Source organism: Typopeltis vanoorti, chromosome 16, assembly GCF_054136105.1.
Source record: "Typopeltis vanoorti isolate ZY-2024b chromosome 16, IOZ_Tvanoo_1.0, whole genome shotgun sequence".
In the NCBI taxonomy this organism is placed as follows: domain Eukaryota; kingdom Metazoa; phylum Arthropoda; class Arachnida; order Uropygi; family Thelyphonidae; genus Typopeltis; species Typopeltis vanoorti.
In genome coordinates this window covers 56290603-56307325 of record NC_143564.1, presented here as the reverse complement: position 1 = coordinate 56307325, position 16723 = coordinate 56290603, and positions in this window count along the sequence as shown.

Sequence of the window (16723 nt, the reverse complement as noted above, 5' to 3'; positions counted from 1 at the left end):
AGGGTATTCCCACCTTATGTGACTGCTAATTCATAAGTAGTACAGAAATAGAACACATGACACTACATAATTTAAAAAAATTAATTTTAATTAGGAAAAGATATTTGGAAAATTTTCTAGTGTTTTTTCCTTTTTCTTTTAGGGGGCTAGGGCCCTTGGCCCCCTAAAAGTGTGGCACTGATAATATAAGAATAAAGTTTCTCATGTGAGCACATGAACAGAAGGCTAATTTTTGAAATATAAGCAAAATCTATATGTAGGAGTAAAAATTCCTTGCCTCTGTGTTGGTAAAGGTTTGGAATTTCTCAAGACTCATTTTGTAATCAAACTCTGATTTTGAAGAGTATTTTGCTGCAGTTGTCATGTTATTAGTCCACAAAGTTATTGGTCACTATCATGAAAAGAAAGAATTTTAATGTTTCTATGCATGAACACTATGGCTTCCCATGCTTCTTCAAGTTGTCTGTATGGTATATCTTCAACTTGTCTATAAAATGGAATATGCTCCTAATTAAGTTAGCAGTAATGACAAACAAAGCAATGATGAAATACTTCATCAGTATCTCTATAAAGCATGTGGCATTTTACTTTCTGATAACTGGAACTTAGCAAAATGTTGTGTTGAATACATTCGAATATTTGTAGGATGTTCCTATATAATAGCATTTTCCAAACTACATAGTAACTAGATTTTTTTTTCAGTATAATTGTTTGCAGACCATCATGCATGCAGGTATGCATACTCTTACTTTTACTGGAAACTGAATTAGTACACCTCTACTAAGTATCTATTTTCTATGTGAGTATTTTATATATTTTATTTTATTTTTTTATCATTTATTGCTTGATATTCTCTGATGAGAAATTCAAGAAATAAATGATAAAAAAATTAATAAAAATAAACAGTTAGGAAATTATTCATAACAGTCATTCTCCTGAATGATCTGGAATGAGTTCGATGATGGTACAGAGAAAGAGAAATCATCTAAATGATTCAATGGTTCAATTTATATTTGAATCTTTAATGAATGGTTCCTTGATTCAAAGAATCATTTAAAATAATTCATTAAAGAAATCGAAATTCATGTATGAGCTTACTGTTCTTTTCCACTCCTAAAATATCTGAACTTCATCTCCTGCAAGAGGAATTGGAATGCAGGAATGGAGTGCTCAATAAGAATGTGCAGGATTTGAAGGCTGAATTGAGAGCGATCAATAGAGAAATTAGGACTATTGAGATTACTTTAGCTGATGTAACTAGAACAGGATTAGGTAAGAGAGAAAGTTTGGTAAATGAGGGAGTAATGAAGAGAATGAAAGCACAAGAGGTCAAGAGATGGTGTGGGAGTAAGAAAAAGAGTGATGAGGGAAAGTCATGAAACTGGGAGAGTGATGCAGAAGAGTAGAAAAGGAGGGTGTGAGAAATGCTTGTTTGGGTGTGAATTAAGTTGTGAGTGGTATAATACAGAACCGGCGCTAGGGTCTTTGCCGCCTGCATGCAATTTCGATCTAAGCACCCCTGTAACGGTCCGGGCGTGTGTAGTTCTTTTACGATAATAAAAATTTAAATTATTTGAAATTTCTTAAGTAAATTTTACAGAACAGCCACACGTTGGTTTTCGCTAAATGTAACGAACCGGGAGTGTTGAATAGGCAGGATAATCGTTAAAAACCCGAATATTAAAAAAATTCTCAAAAGTTAAAGCAAATTTTGACAAAGCCACCACTTTAATCGTTGAATATAATGATGCAGGGATTACAGCCTTCTCACCAACCCGAGTCGCTAACAAAATTAAAATGAATTTTAATTAAAGTTAAAATTTATTTGAACTAAAGTTTAAAAAATTCTTGAATTTTACAAGTTACTAAATTCTTAGTAACTTGTAAAAATTTTTAACAATTTTTATAAGTGGAACTATCTTTTAGGAAAATAAAAGAAACTCAAGATAAATGAGAAAATAAGAAAAGAATTCAGAAATAATTAGAACATTTAATATAAGTATTCAAAAAATCTTTACAGAATAACAAAAAAATTAAATTACATAAATATACTTGCAATTTTTTTATTAAAATTTTACGGTTTTCGCTTTCATACTCGCAAAATTAGAAATAATGGTCTTAAAGTCTAATTGCGCACATATATCATTTTCAATAGCTATTAACGCCAAACTAACAAGCCTTTTTTGTGACATACTTGTCCTTAAGTTGGTTTTAATCAATTTCAACTTGGAAATGGAACGTTCACTGCTCGCTACACTAACAGGTAAGGTTAATAGTATTCTTAAAGCAATTGAAAAGTTAGGGAAAGATAAATTATTGGACACAATAAAATTAAGAATATCGAAATGGTTTTGAATATTTAAATTGTCCTTCCGAAAAATATCCCGGAAAGCACATAACTCGTCATATAGTTCTATTGCATTTACGTCTTTATTGTCGCCGTCCTTCAAGAGAATCTTTGAATCGTCACAATTTTTTCGTAAATCTTCATTATGAATTTGTAGTAATCTATACAAGAAATTGAAATTAACATAATATGTTTTTAGTTGTTCAAAACGTTCTATTAACGAACACATTGCAACATCTAGAAGTGTATAAAACACATTCACTCTAAATTTATCTTCTGGTGATTGTGACGTTTCGTCATGATGCTCGTAGTCAAATTGTCATGTCTTCTTTCATTGTGGTACTTCCGTACCAGTTTTAAATTCTTGTTCTTCATCCATCTCTTCACTCAGTTCTTTTGCCGTTTTTAGAACTTCTTTAAAATTTGTATCTGATCGATACTCTTGTAAGAATATTTTTAAGTTTACGATAGATTCTAAAGCAAGTGTAATGTTCATATTTCTGTCTTGAAGCATTTTACTCACAGGGTTTATTCTGTTAAGTAAATCATGCCAAGTTATAAGAGAACAAATAAATTTGTAGTCCTTCATTTTAGCACATAACGTTTGTGCTTCATGCTGAGTTTCTTTATTAAAATTTTCATTATTAAAAAATTCAAAAAGTGCATCGTAAATTTCTCTTAACTGATATCGTAGAGGGCGGATTGCATTAATTTTACTTTCCCATCACGTTTCTGATGGCTGTTTCAAGGTTAATTTTTTTACGAACTTTAAAAGGATTGCCCAATGTTTGTAAGAGAATGAAAAGAAATTGTATATTTCTTGAATAATTGTAAAGAAATTAATTGTATCTGCATTCACTTTGGCTGCATCGTTAATGATTAAACTTCGAGAATGAGCAGCACATGGCACGTAAAAAGCGCGAGGATTTTTGTTCAAAAGCAAATTTTGGAGCCCATATTTTTTCCCTTTCATATTTTCCCCATTGTCATACCCTTGACCTTGCATGTCTTCAATGGGAATGTTCCATTTTTCCAGTTGTTCCATTATTGTTGCACATAAACCACGTCCCGTGGAATCTGATATATCTGCAAAACCTACAAATGTTTTCCCCTGATCTTGACAATTCCATTGTCACAGGAAACAAAGCAAATAATAATGGTCATTTGTTCTGTTTTACTTGCATCAGGTGTGCGGTCTAAATTTATGGAATAATATTTAGATTTTCGAATTGATAATAAAATTGTATTCCTGATTGTGTTACTTAAAGTTTCCAATATTTCATTTTGACTATATTTACTCAGATAGTGTACTCTTATTTCGTTGTAGGACCCTTTCAACATGATTTTGCATAACGGGATCAAACTTACCAAAAAGTTCGAATAATTTTAAAAAGTTTCCGTTATTTCTTTCATATAATTTATCAGATGATCTGTGAAAAGCTAAATTTTGGCTACCAAGGAATTTTATAATTTCAATCAAGAGTTCTAAAACACTCGTCCAATGTTTCTTTTCCATTTCATACATGCTTTGAATCTGGCAATCAATAGTAGTTTTGTTTTTTAAATTTTTATCAAATTCCTTCCATTTTTAAGAAATTTTTGATGTGAGTTAAACTAGTTTCATGTGTATACAAAGTTGTACTTACATTTTTCCAATTGTTATAATCTTCTACAAGATTACTTGATTCTGTAGGTGCAAAAAGTTTGCAACAAAAGCAAAAAACAGAATTTAAAGTTTCGGAATAAATGAGCCATGTTCTTGGCACGAGCTCCGATTTTCCATTTTCTATTATAATATGTATCTATCTATTATATATATATATATATATATATATATTTTTTTTTTTCTATTATAATGTGTATCATATGTATCTCTGGGTTATATTATATTTTTCTTTTGAACAGACCTCATTTCAATTAAAACAATTCGTAATTTTTCATCAATATTTTCCCATTCACCTGGATCTTCTAAATTTACAGAGACTAACAATGTGTTAGTTTCATGGTCAATTACAACTAAATCTAACTTTTTCACTTAAATCATGTTATCTTGTTCAATAGTTGCAATAGTACTTTCATGCAAACTGGATGACAAATTTATTAATAGCCCAAGTTTGTTTCTTAATATCTACTTCTTCCGCAGCATGATGCTTACGATTTTGTGCACCGGATAACATTTTTTTAATTTTTGATTCCATTTCTATTTATACCCACAACAAATTATTACACATTACAGGGACAAAATAATAGTCCGCACTGCGCTACTGTCAGTAGCCCACTGAGATGCGTACCATATAACTGGTTAACTAGCAACAAATGTTTTGTACGAAAATTCGTTTCTGCGCATATAAAACGTTCATCGTTTCACTTTAGATAGACTGCAGTAGACACAACATTCTGTAGGTAAGCATCTAGCCTGCTCTCGCTGCAAAATTGTAAGCAGATGGCTGATCAAAGAGGCGGAAATATAAAATTTTTTAAAATTTTTATTCGGTGTATCCGGCCATATTTATTTTAATATTGATCATTCTAAGAATTTTTTGTTTTTATGATAAAAATTTTGTTTCTTAAAAATGAACTTATGAACCGTGGCCTGGCAGTGGCTCCCCCTTCATAGCGGTGCCCGCATGCTCTGCATGCTCGCTTCCACCGGCCCTGATATAATATATGGTGATTCAATGATTAAGGGTATGGAAAGTAGAATGCTTGAGGACCAGTGGTGCATTCAGGATTTAATATTGGAGGGGGCCGAGCACCCAAGATTTAATCTTGAGGGGGGGGAGAGTTTAGTAGACGATTTGAGAATACACAATACCCATTGCATACGAGCTATGACTGAGCATCTGCAGTGATCGCCAATACATGATACCCATGATCTCCCCTGGCTCGGCTTGGGCAAATGAAGTAGCACCCGAGTACTACTTAGTTCGCCTTGCGTTCACAGTGGCCAGGATTCCCGATAGCTATAGGGTATTCCCACCTTATGTGACTGCTAATTTATAAGTAGCATAGAAATAGAAGACACGACACACCATAAATTTAAAAAAAAAATGAATTTTAATTAGGAAAAGATTTTTGGAAATTTTTCTAGTGTTTCTTCTTTTTTTGGGGGGGGGGGAGGTCGCCTAGGCCCCCTCCCTGGGTGCGCCAATGTTGAGGACTGCTCGTCTGGTAGAGCAATAGAAAATCACTTTAGCGATAAAGGGAGGGCAAGATGTAGAAGAGATGATAGTGATGGTGGGCACAAATGGCCTGAGTGGTAGTACTAATTGGGTTGCAAAGGAATTAAGCACTGTTTGATATCGTGAAGAAAAAGTGTCAAAGGGTAGATAGTATATGTGTGTCCTGCCCCGTTTTGATAATTTTGAGTTAAGTAGAAGATGATATGATTGCAGAAATGTAGGATGTTGCAGAATTACAACATAAGTTTGGACTATGTTCATGTCTGGAGTGTTTTTGAAGGCAAAAGAGAGCTGTATGCAAGAGATGGGTTGCACATCTGAACATGGAAGGCTATAAGTGTTATAGAGGTTGCTGTTTTTTGAGCAAGTTAAAAATTTTGGGCAGGGAAACTAATATTGAAAACGTTGAGAGTAGGAGGGAGCTTATGTAGGGAGTATGTGTTTGGCATTCCTTTATAATGGAATAATTTAGGGAATAGAGAGGATAAAAATCAGTATGGGACTATTATGAACTGAAATTAGTAGAATGTATTTCAGTTGTAAAGGTGGTATAAGAACTAAAGGGAATCTATAATTTTCGTACACTAATGCAAGAAGTATTCAAAATAAGAGGGAAGAGATTTTGGCATTAGTCAGTGCAATCTTGCCAAATGTTATAGGCATTAGTGAAACTTGGCTAACAGCAGAAGATGTGGATATTGGAATTGAATGTGATGGGTACAGTATTTTCAGTGAGGTTGGAGAAGATAGAATAGGGAGAGGAGTGCAGATAATAGCTGAAGTGCTACAGCCAAGAAAAGTAGGTTTTGGATAGATGTGCCATTTGAGGTGATCTGGTGTGAAATAGTGGCTAATGGAACCAAACATACAGTTGATTGCTGCTATAGGCTAATGGATTCTAGGGGGGTGATGCAGAAAACATGCATCAGCAAATTAGCGCAATGAGTGCAGGTTGAGTGATTATTGGGGTGGGGGAGTGATTTTAACTGTCGTCGTATCGACTGGAAAGAGGAAGATCATGTGGCAAAAAGGAAATGTGATTCATACACATCGGATTCATAACCAAAGGGACTCGTGGTGTAAGATTGTTGAATCTGGTCATAGGTTCAGAAGACCTATGCATAAGTAAGATGTCCACATCACCTCCGATTGGTGAGATGGATCATAAGTTATTGACTTGGAGGTTGCAAAATTTGTGGATTTCTCTCTTAAGAAGAACTACAGGTTAGGTAATTATAACAAGCTTCGAAGGCAACTTACAGTCATCTCATGACATAACAAATTGCAGGGGAAAAATGTTAGTAGTGCATGGGATGTAATCAATGGCAATTTGAGGGAAGCAATATCAGAATACATTTCCATGATTAGGAAGGTAAATACGGTAGGTGTTAAATAGATGAATAGTAGTATTAGGCATGATCTACAAAAAAGAAAATGTTATGGAGGATTTACAAGGAGAAAGGTGATCAGTACACTCAGGAGAATTACAAAGCTAGGAAAGCTAAATGTGATTATGAGAAGACCTTCGCCAAGCAGGTTAAAGGAAATTTTAAAGAATTCTTTCACTACACTGCAAGTAAAAGGAAGAATGAAGGATAATTTTAGTGGGCACTGATGGTATCAAAGTAACTGAGTCAGATGTAACAGTCGCTGAGTGACGACTTTTCAAAAATCTATCACCTGAGTGAGGATATTTCTTTGTCTTCTGTTACAATTACTGATATGAGAATTGAGGTTAATGAATTAGAGGTACTTAGGAGAATTGAAATGCAAATACTGGTGTAGGTTTGGATGGGATATTCAGCATGGGTATGTGAATGTTCAAAGGAATTGTCATTGACTATTACTTGGCTATTTAACTTAACTTTGAGCTCTAGTAAGGTCGTTAAGGATTGGAAGGAAGATATAATAGTTCCTTTGCATAAAGGAGACTCTAAGACTGCGGTAGAAAATTACAGACCAATTACCATCTCTGGAGTTGTGTTAAAAGTATTGGAAAAGCTGGTTAAAGACAGAATTCAGGAATTGGTAGATAAGAATATGATACTCTATGCAGGCCAACATGGTTTTGTTAAAGGTCTGTCTTGTCTTAGTAATTTATTAACTTTTTACAATAGAGTTACATGCTGAGTTGAACAAGGGCAATGGCAACACAATACTGTTTGCTAAGGTTTTTGATTCCACGGATACTCCATGGAATACTGTTACGCAAATGAGTACAAATGTGGATGGATATTAAACTGGTGACGTGGATAACAGAATGGCTCATGGACAGATCCCAAACAGTAGTGTATGGAGAGAGCAGAATCTAGGATGAAGCAGGTGACCACTGGTGTGCCACAAAGCCCTTAGCTTGAACCGTTATTGTTTAATTTGTACATAAATGATATAGGAAATGACTTGAAGGGAGATATTTAGTTTATGACAAAGTTGGAAGAATAATTAATCTAGTTGATGTAGATAACTTGAAGGATGATTTAAATAAGCTTTCACTATGGACAAAAGATAATTGATGTCAGTTCAATGTGGAAAAGTGTAAAGTTATGCATTTTGGGATTGATTGATTACAAGCTGTGTACCATACTGATGGAACAATACTCCAAGAGAATGATGAGGGTAGAGACTTCAGGGTATTAATGGATAGAGAGTTGAAGTTGAGAGGGCATATTGCTAAAGTGTCGAAGATAGCTCAGAGGATTACATGGTTATTGAAGAACACTCCAACATGTAGAGATGAAGTTATTATTCCTCTTTATAAGGCATTGATATGTCCACATCTGATTACTGTGCTCAGCATATTTTGGACATATCGTCCAAAACATGCCAACCAACTAAGCTTAAGCTGTTCACAGCATCCTAGCAAATTACAGATACCACTACTTATCAGATAATCAGATTTATCGGATTAAACAAAAAAGATAATTTTAAAAAATCTAGTGGAACAAAAGACAAAAATCCTTATTGATAGAATGATCATCAAAAATTTTAAAAATCGAAAAACGAACTTAAAAATGCTATAGATAGACTACAAGAAAGGATTCCTTCCCACACTCCAGTTTCCTAAAATCACTAGAAATATTTGAAATTAGCAAAAATATATGTTCGTTTCTGGCTGCTATTAAGAAATCAGAAGAAAACTTAAACTGTTACTAATGAACGATTCCAAGAAATTAGCATTAAAGGTTGAAGAGTAATGGTGAGGAGGAATCACTTTGGAATTTTTCCAGGTGATTCCTTCTCACCATTACTCTCGACCATTTCTTTGATAACTTTGTCTTTGATTTGAAAAAAAAACAAAACAAAACTTGGATATGAAATTCCTAATTATAATATTAAAATTTCCCATTTGCTGAATATGGACGAATAGAAGTTATATGGAAAGTCTGCACAGCAATAGACTTACGACTGAACACAGTTTGAATATTGTCAGGACATCAAAATGGAATTTAGTTGAGATAAATGTGCAAAGTTATCTATTAAATGAGAAAACATTTATAATGCTGGCCATTTTAGTTATAATTATTATACAGGCATCTCCATGGAGTCAGAAGACTCATTGCAGGAGACCCAAACTATCCACACATTATCTACCATACCTCTCATTGACAAAGAGACAGCAGAACTGAGTCAGGCAACGCATTCCGGTCATTCACTACTCTCCAAGTGAAAAATCTAGTCCTCACACCCTTGTTAACCACACTGTTAAATGTTTTTATCAAATACCCCTCTTCTCTGCCCATCAACCAACCCCTGTAATCCACAAACTCAACCTATCAACGCAAGGAGCATTCCTTGTACTACTCTCCAGTTTGGTTACTTGCCTCTGAATCTTTTCTAGCACTTCCTCATCTTCAAGGAATCCAGGTGACCTTTATGATGGTGCAACTAAGCCTAATGGTGATGTTATAAGCTGTACTATGTACTATATAAGAGCTGATTTGTTTCTTTTATACATTTGGTTGTGATTGTTTTTACAACAGCATTTCCATCTAAGTGGAGCAGTTTTAGCTTAGATTCATGTAAAGATTTTAATATTGGTGATCTTATACGGTCATTTGTAGAATTCATATGTTCCAATAAGACCGACTTCAATTTACACTGGACTCCTGTCAAAACATTCTGAGGTATGTCGTCAGCATTGATGGTCTCTGAGTTGAATTTTGAATTTAGATTAAACTATCTCATGATGATTTGTTATTGGTGGTGCTGCTGGTTTATTATTATTATTATTAGACATCACCTCCATGTAACTCTTGCAGCTGAAGTTCAGTAAATATTTTGTTGCAGAAAATGAAATTCTCTTCATCCATAAGTTTTATTCTCTCATTGCAGATTTTGAGAATTTTTTTTCCCCCAAATCATGTTCATACCCTTTCTAGAACTCCTTATTTCTGGCGTAGATATGTAAAAATATCCTTCTTCAAGCAGATTAGTCAGAAAGCTATGAAGGTTTAATGACTAGTGTTACAGAATAATCATAGTGGAAGACTTTAATTATCTAAATATTGATTGGTTAGCAGTAAGATCTCATGAGAAGAATGAAATTTAATTTATTGAGCTATTGCCAGACAACTTCCTCAAACAGCATGTGATAGAAGGAACTAGATGTCAAAGATTGTTAGATTTAATTATAGTGTCAGAGGGCGTTTCACTTAAAGACATAACTATTCTGCTTCCAGTTGGTGACAGTGATCATACGATACTTACTTGGGAGGTGACTAATTTTATGTATATTCCATTCAGAAAATGTTACATGCTGAAGTAAAAAGTAGAATATTTTGACCAACTGAGGAGTATATTTCAGCAGAATGATATCGGTCGCTGGATGGCAAGAATATCGACAATACACGGGAAACATTAAAAAATACTTAAAACATGAAATATCAGAATGTGCCCAGAGAGTTCGAAGAACAAATAGGATAGGAGTCAATTGGATAGGTAATCATATTAAGCAAGAGATTCGTAAGAAAAGAATGATGTAGAACGAATACTGTGTGCATTAGGAAGACCTCCGTTATGAAAATTATAAGCAGTAGGCTAGAATAGTAACAACTGTAAAGCCAGGAAAAGATTTCACAATACCCGTGCACCACAAGACAAACAAATTCTAAACAGACTCAACTATGCAGTGAGAGATGCCCTTAAAGCACATAGAAGTCAACTTTGCGAAGAAAGATTGACTTCTATCACTCCTGACAATCACTCCATTTGGAACCTAATTAAAAAGATCAAAAACAAATCTCTTCCCCTGCTATTACTTCGGCTTTATCTGCATTAGTGTGGATGAGACCTAGATCCGTTTGAAGTGGGGGAAGAGATTTGTTTTTATTTTTGATCTTTCTGATTAGGTATAATGCTCCATTCAAATTGCGCCCACATCTCCAGTAGAAATATATGATATAATCAAGAAATTAAAAAACAAAAAGACTCCTGGACCCGACGGCATCACAAACAGGGTGATAAAGCTCCTACCATGCATAGCTATTGTCCATCTGACCAACATTATAAATTCCATCCTTCGCTTCAGAAATTTCCCTTCCTGCTGGGTGGTGGCGAATATAATTCCAATCCATAAGACTGGAAAAGACCCGCACCTGCCTCAAAGTTACAGATCAATCAGCCTAATCTCAAATCTGGGTAAGATTGCAGAGAAAGTTATTTTATCAAATTCCAAGCCTCCGATCAGAAGTTAAACATTCCTCCTAATGAGCAGTTTGGATTCTGTCAATTCCATAGTACTACACAACAGATACATAGACTAGTCAAATACATCTCCACAGGATTTAATTGGCATCAATGAGCACTGGGGCTGTTTTCCGTGACATAGCCAGTGCATTTAATAAAATTTGGCATTATGGACCATAAACTCATCTCAACTGGAATACCATTGGAAATGGTTCACTTAATTAAATCATGCCTGTCTGACAGGCATATGCAAGTTAAGATTAGAGGTGCGATAGCAGCACAAAAACGCATCTTGGCTGGAGTCCACAATCATCCTTACTGGCACTTATTCTATTTTCCATATACATGTGTGATATCCCACACAATCCATTGTCATCTATCAAAGCCGTTTACGCGGATGATACAGCGTTATTAGCTAGATCTCTACAGCCGCATCTCGCCATCAAGAAATTGCAAGAAAACCTTGCACTGATTTCAACCTACTACTGATTGAAAACTGGTTCGCCAAGGAGGCTGCAAGTGAATCCCCAGAAGAGCATAGCCATGCTATTCTACAGAAGACCGATGTTTCCTGAAGGAGACATGATCCTATTCAACACAAAAATCCCGTGGCAAACAGAGATCAAATACCTGCTGGACAGAAGGCTGACTTTTAGCTGCCATATCAAGACTCTCTGGGTAAAAGCATCAAAAGCCATTGCCCAGCTCTATCCTCTAATCAACAGGAACAGTAAGCTGAACACCAGAATCAAATTACTGATCTACAAATTGATGGTTCGTACTATACTCACTTACGCTTCTCCGGCTTGGAGCCATACCGCTGATACTAATATTGTCAAGTTTTTAACTTGTGCAAAATAAATGTCTATGAATGATCTTAAATGCACCATGGTACGTAAGAAATGTGCAACTCCATCTGGACACAGATGTCCCCTATATCTACAATTTCCTGCAGACTATAGCAACAAAGTTCTTTACAAAAGCATCTGTACATCCCAACAAATTGGTTAGCTGCAAACTACGACGCAAACAGATTACTTCAAACATAAAAGACCAAAAGCCATCTTAAACTCCAATCCCGATATCTTAACTACTAGCCAGCTCAGGGCAAGCAATTGGCTCACAAAACTTTTTTCACTCACTGTTTCCCTATCAGATAGCTGGGAGTATGAAGAGCATTTTGCTTCACCCTTTATGCCAGAAATGTTAATCATAACAACTGTTGTAGTAGGCATGTGTAGCTCAGTGGAAGTGACGCTTGCCTCTGCACTTGGTCTCTCGAAGTTAGACTTAAGTTCAAGTCTAGTCACCGAATGGAGGAACTTTTTGTAAGCTTTCTTCGACCAGTTCCGAAGTTAGTCGATCTCTGACACAGGCAAGCGGGTTTTTCCTCCCGGAAACTCGGGTTTTTCGTCCCGTGAACTCAAGAAAATCGACCGTAGCACTCACATTATTTCAGACTGTAACATATCTTGTTAGGGTTAGGTACCAAGAAATGGCTGCACTTGTTTGCTAGCCTCTTCATCGGTGGCTGCTATAATTAGTGATAGATATGGGCCAGCTATCTCTGATTGGCTATCGGTGGAGATTGAACCGCCCATTCAGTCTCCAAAAGTTAAATAGGGTATAAAGGACTAGCCTACTCCCTATAAGGGAATAAAAGGCATTAGCTCAACAACTGTTGTACAGAAAGCTGAGTATGAGTATGAAACTGGCTCCTCAAGCTAAACACAGCCCACGAGAATTCTATCGATACGCTGCAAATAAAAGAATTGCAGAAGAGATTGTTGATCTAGTGATGCCCATTTTGCTAAAAGCTATCAACTGGTGAATGCAACATTGAATTCACTGCTACCTCTTCACTGAATAAAGAAACGGGTTGTACGGTATTAGAACTGGTGCACAAACTGAATACGAATTCAGCAATAGGGACTAATGGGATATCAGCACGTAACTATTCTGCTTCTGGTTGGTGACGGTGAATATTCCATTCAGAAAAGGTTACATACTGAATTAAAAAGTAGAAAATTATGACCAACTGAGGAGATACTGCCACTTCAGCTGAACACGTTTGTGTTCCATTGAACTGTCTATTCCTTAGACCAAGCGATATAATTTGGATTTCAGAACAGGGAATACTCTGCGGGAATGGAAAGAATGTATGGTAATCCCATTGAACCAGAAAGACCAATGTATCCAACTATCGCCCAATCATTATCTGAGGTGTGGTGGTGAAAATTTTGAAAAAATTGGTTAGGGCTCACATTCAGACATGCTTTGACAGGGATTCTACACTTTGCAATGAAGAGCATGGGTTTACAATGGGAAGGGTCATGTTTTAGCAAATTGCTCACATTCTATAACAATGTTGCCATTGAACTAGACAAGGGGAATGGATGCACCATGATACTATTGGATTTTGCTATGGCATTTGACAGAATACAGTGGAAAACTGCTACATAAATTGGAGAATATGAGTTTGGATTATAAAATATTAGCGTGGATAAGTGGATGGCAGACTGACAGATATCAAAAAGTGGTATACGAGGAATGTGAGTTTGCGAGATTTAAGGTAACTAGGGAGGTACCAAGGATCAGTCCTTGGTCCACTGTTATTCAATCTGTACATTAATGATATTGGGAAGGATTTGACAAGCAACATACAGTTATGATGAATAAATTGGTGATGTAAAGATAGGTTGGGTAATCAGGAATGCTGCTGGCATGAAGTACTTTCTGAATAATTGGTATAGGCTAGCATTGGGGGCATGGGAAAATGGAAGTCTGTTCAAAGTCAGTATATGCAAAGTCATGCGCGTTAGAATGATTAGATATCCACTCTTGTATGATTTTGGTGGCATTAGGTTAGAAGAAACTGATCAGGCTAGGTATCTCAGAGTGTTAGCAGATAGCAAATAGAAGTTCATTGGCCATGTAGCAAAGATTGCAAATACAGCTCAAAAGATAATTACAATGCTGAAACGAACTTTCACATGTAAAGATAAGGATGCCATTTTGCTTCTTTACAAGGCTTTGATAAGACCTCACTTGGATTATTGTGCACAGGTCTGGTCTCCTGGTTTTCGTTGTGATTCGGATACAGTTGAAAGAATGCAAAGGAGAATGTTAAAAATTATATCAGGATTGTGGAATACTGATTATGAAGACAGATTGAGAATTGGTAGACTGCAGACTCTCGTGAAACTTACTAACTTCTTAAGCACGTTGTTCAAACATGTCATTGTCTTAGTAAACTCATGCTGTTTATTGTAAATTATGTTTCTTGTCAACCCGTTTTTGTATGTGAGGCCTGACTAACTTTTCTAAAATTTTCACCACCACTCCAAAGGTAGGTCGATACATCAGTGTTTTTCGCCACAACCCTGGTGCAATGGGATTACCATACATTCTTTCCATTCGTGTGGCATTTTGCTGTTCTGAGACCAAAATTATATACCCTGGTCAATGGAATAGCTAATTCTGCCGATCATTCTTTTAACATCTGCTGATATGTCATCAGTCCCTATTACCGAATTCTTATTCAGTTTGTGTGACAGACCTTCTTTTCTTGATCTAACGAAGTTAAGAGCATTGCGCTTAATGTTGTATATACTAGTTAATAGCTTAGAATAAAATGGATACTCATTAGCTGAACAATCTTTTTTTCATCACCAGCATACCATCTGCCTCGAGTAAATTTATTCTTTCATATTCATTCTTTCTTTTACGTGCACTATAACGATAAATATCTTTTGGGTTATCTTTAGCTTGCAGAAGCAGTTTATATCCAAAAAGGAAATTCTCCATAAACTTTTGCACTTCTCAAGTCAGTACAGCATTATTGCTTTCACGAACAGGAGAAAAAATTGTCAGCTCTTTAACTAAAACTGATTCGAACATTAATAATCATATCTAACACTCTCTGACCTCTAGTTTCTTCTATCACTTGCTGCTTAAGGAAATTGTCTCACAACAGCTCAATAAATTCAATTATTTCATTCTTCTTCTCGTGAGAGTTCGCTGCTGTCTAATTAATGTTCGGATAATTAAAATCTCAATTATGATTACTTGTTCCACACTCGTCATTGTATTTCATTTCTTCGTCACTAGTAACTGATTCATCCTGTTTGTAACAAATTTGCATTTGATCCTCTTAGGCTCAACGTCATTGAAGATGGCTTTGAACTGAATGACACATGAAAAACGCTTACTAGTATTTCAGGCACAGGTCTCATTTCTAACTGGATTTAAGTCATCCATTATCATTAGTAGTGCACCCCCTTCTTTCCTTTTCGTCATAAAAATAATGTACCGCTTACTATCGTATCAATTATTATGTCTAAATCTGATAGCTAGGTGTTACCATTGCCTACAATCGGCAATCCCAATATATTCATTCATCAAGGCCACTACTCCTTTGTTTCTGATACTCCTTACATTCATTCACAGAGAATAAGTACCTGCATGCTTTTTTTTTTGGTATTCTTCTCTGTGACACAGTTGGACATCTTGTAAAGCTCTCTTCTTATTTAGTGACTGTGTTATGCAAACATCTTCGCACATGGTTGGTAAGTCCGAACTGGACGAACTCAGAATTGTTCTCTCCTCATAATGATTTTCATGGTAATGCTCATTCCCATCGTTAACACAGTTACATAACATTGTCGCTCTTATACAGATTATCACCATTCTTCCGTCATATTCTAGTTTCCTGGACACTCTGTGTTAGGTCTCATACCAATTAATAATTTCTCAATATTTACTTACTGTCCTCTTCCGTCGGGGACGGGATGAGTCGTCCATGTTTCCACAACAACCTCCAGGAGTCTCGGTTTCTTGTGTGGCCGGTGAACTGTCTATATGTTTGTAATCCAAAATTGACCTTTATTGTTGTTATCCATTTAGTTCTTGGTCTTCCTTTTTTCTTTTATTCTTGCATAAAAGAAAAGAAGACTACCCAACCAGAGTAAGGTTGGGTAGTCTTTTTAACGGTATTCTCTCGACATGTCCGTACCACTGAAGTCGTCTTCTTTTGATCTTTTCGATTAAGCCTGTCTATTTTAGGTCTTGTCTTACAGTTTAATTTAGTTTATTTTCTGTCTATTTTGTTTTATTTATTTTTCTCAGACATTTCATCTCGATAGCCTCCGGTTTTCGTATCTCTGTCTTCTTGAGTGTCCATTCTCAATATAGTTACTGCTAATACTGTGCTGCTACTTTTGGTCGTCTGCGAAGTAAACTCAAATATAATTTTCTACTCACATAATTTAATTATAGAAAAGACGACTATCTGAAAATAATATTTCGTTATCTTGTTTAATATTTATATTAAACAAAATAACGAAATTTTATTAAAATTTTTTTTTTATATTAAACATTTTTATTTATTTTATTTATTTTTAATATTTATATTAAACAAGATAACGAAAAATTATTTTTACATACTCAATATTAATATTTAATATTGAGTATTGAGCCTTTGAGCCTTTTTTCGACCGGTTCCCGAGTT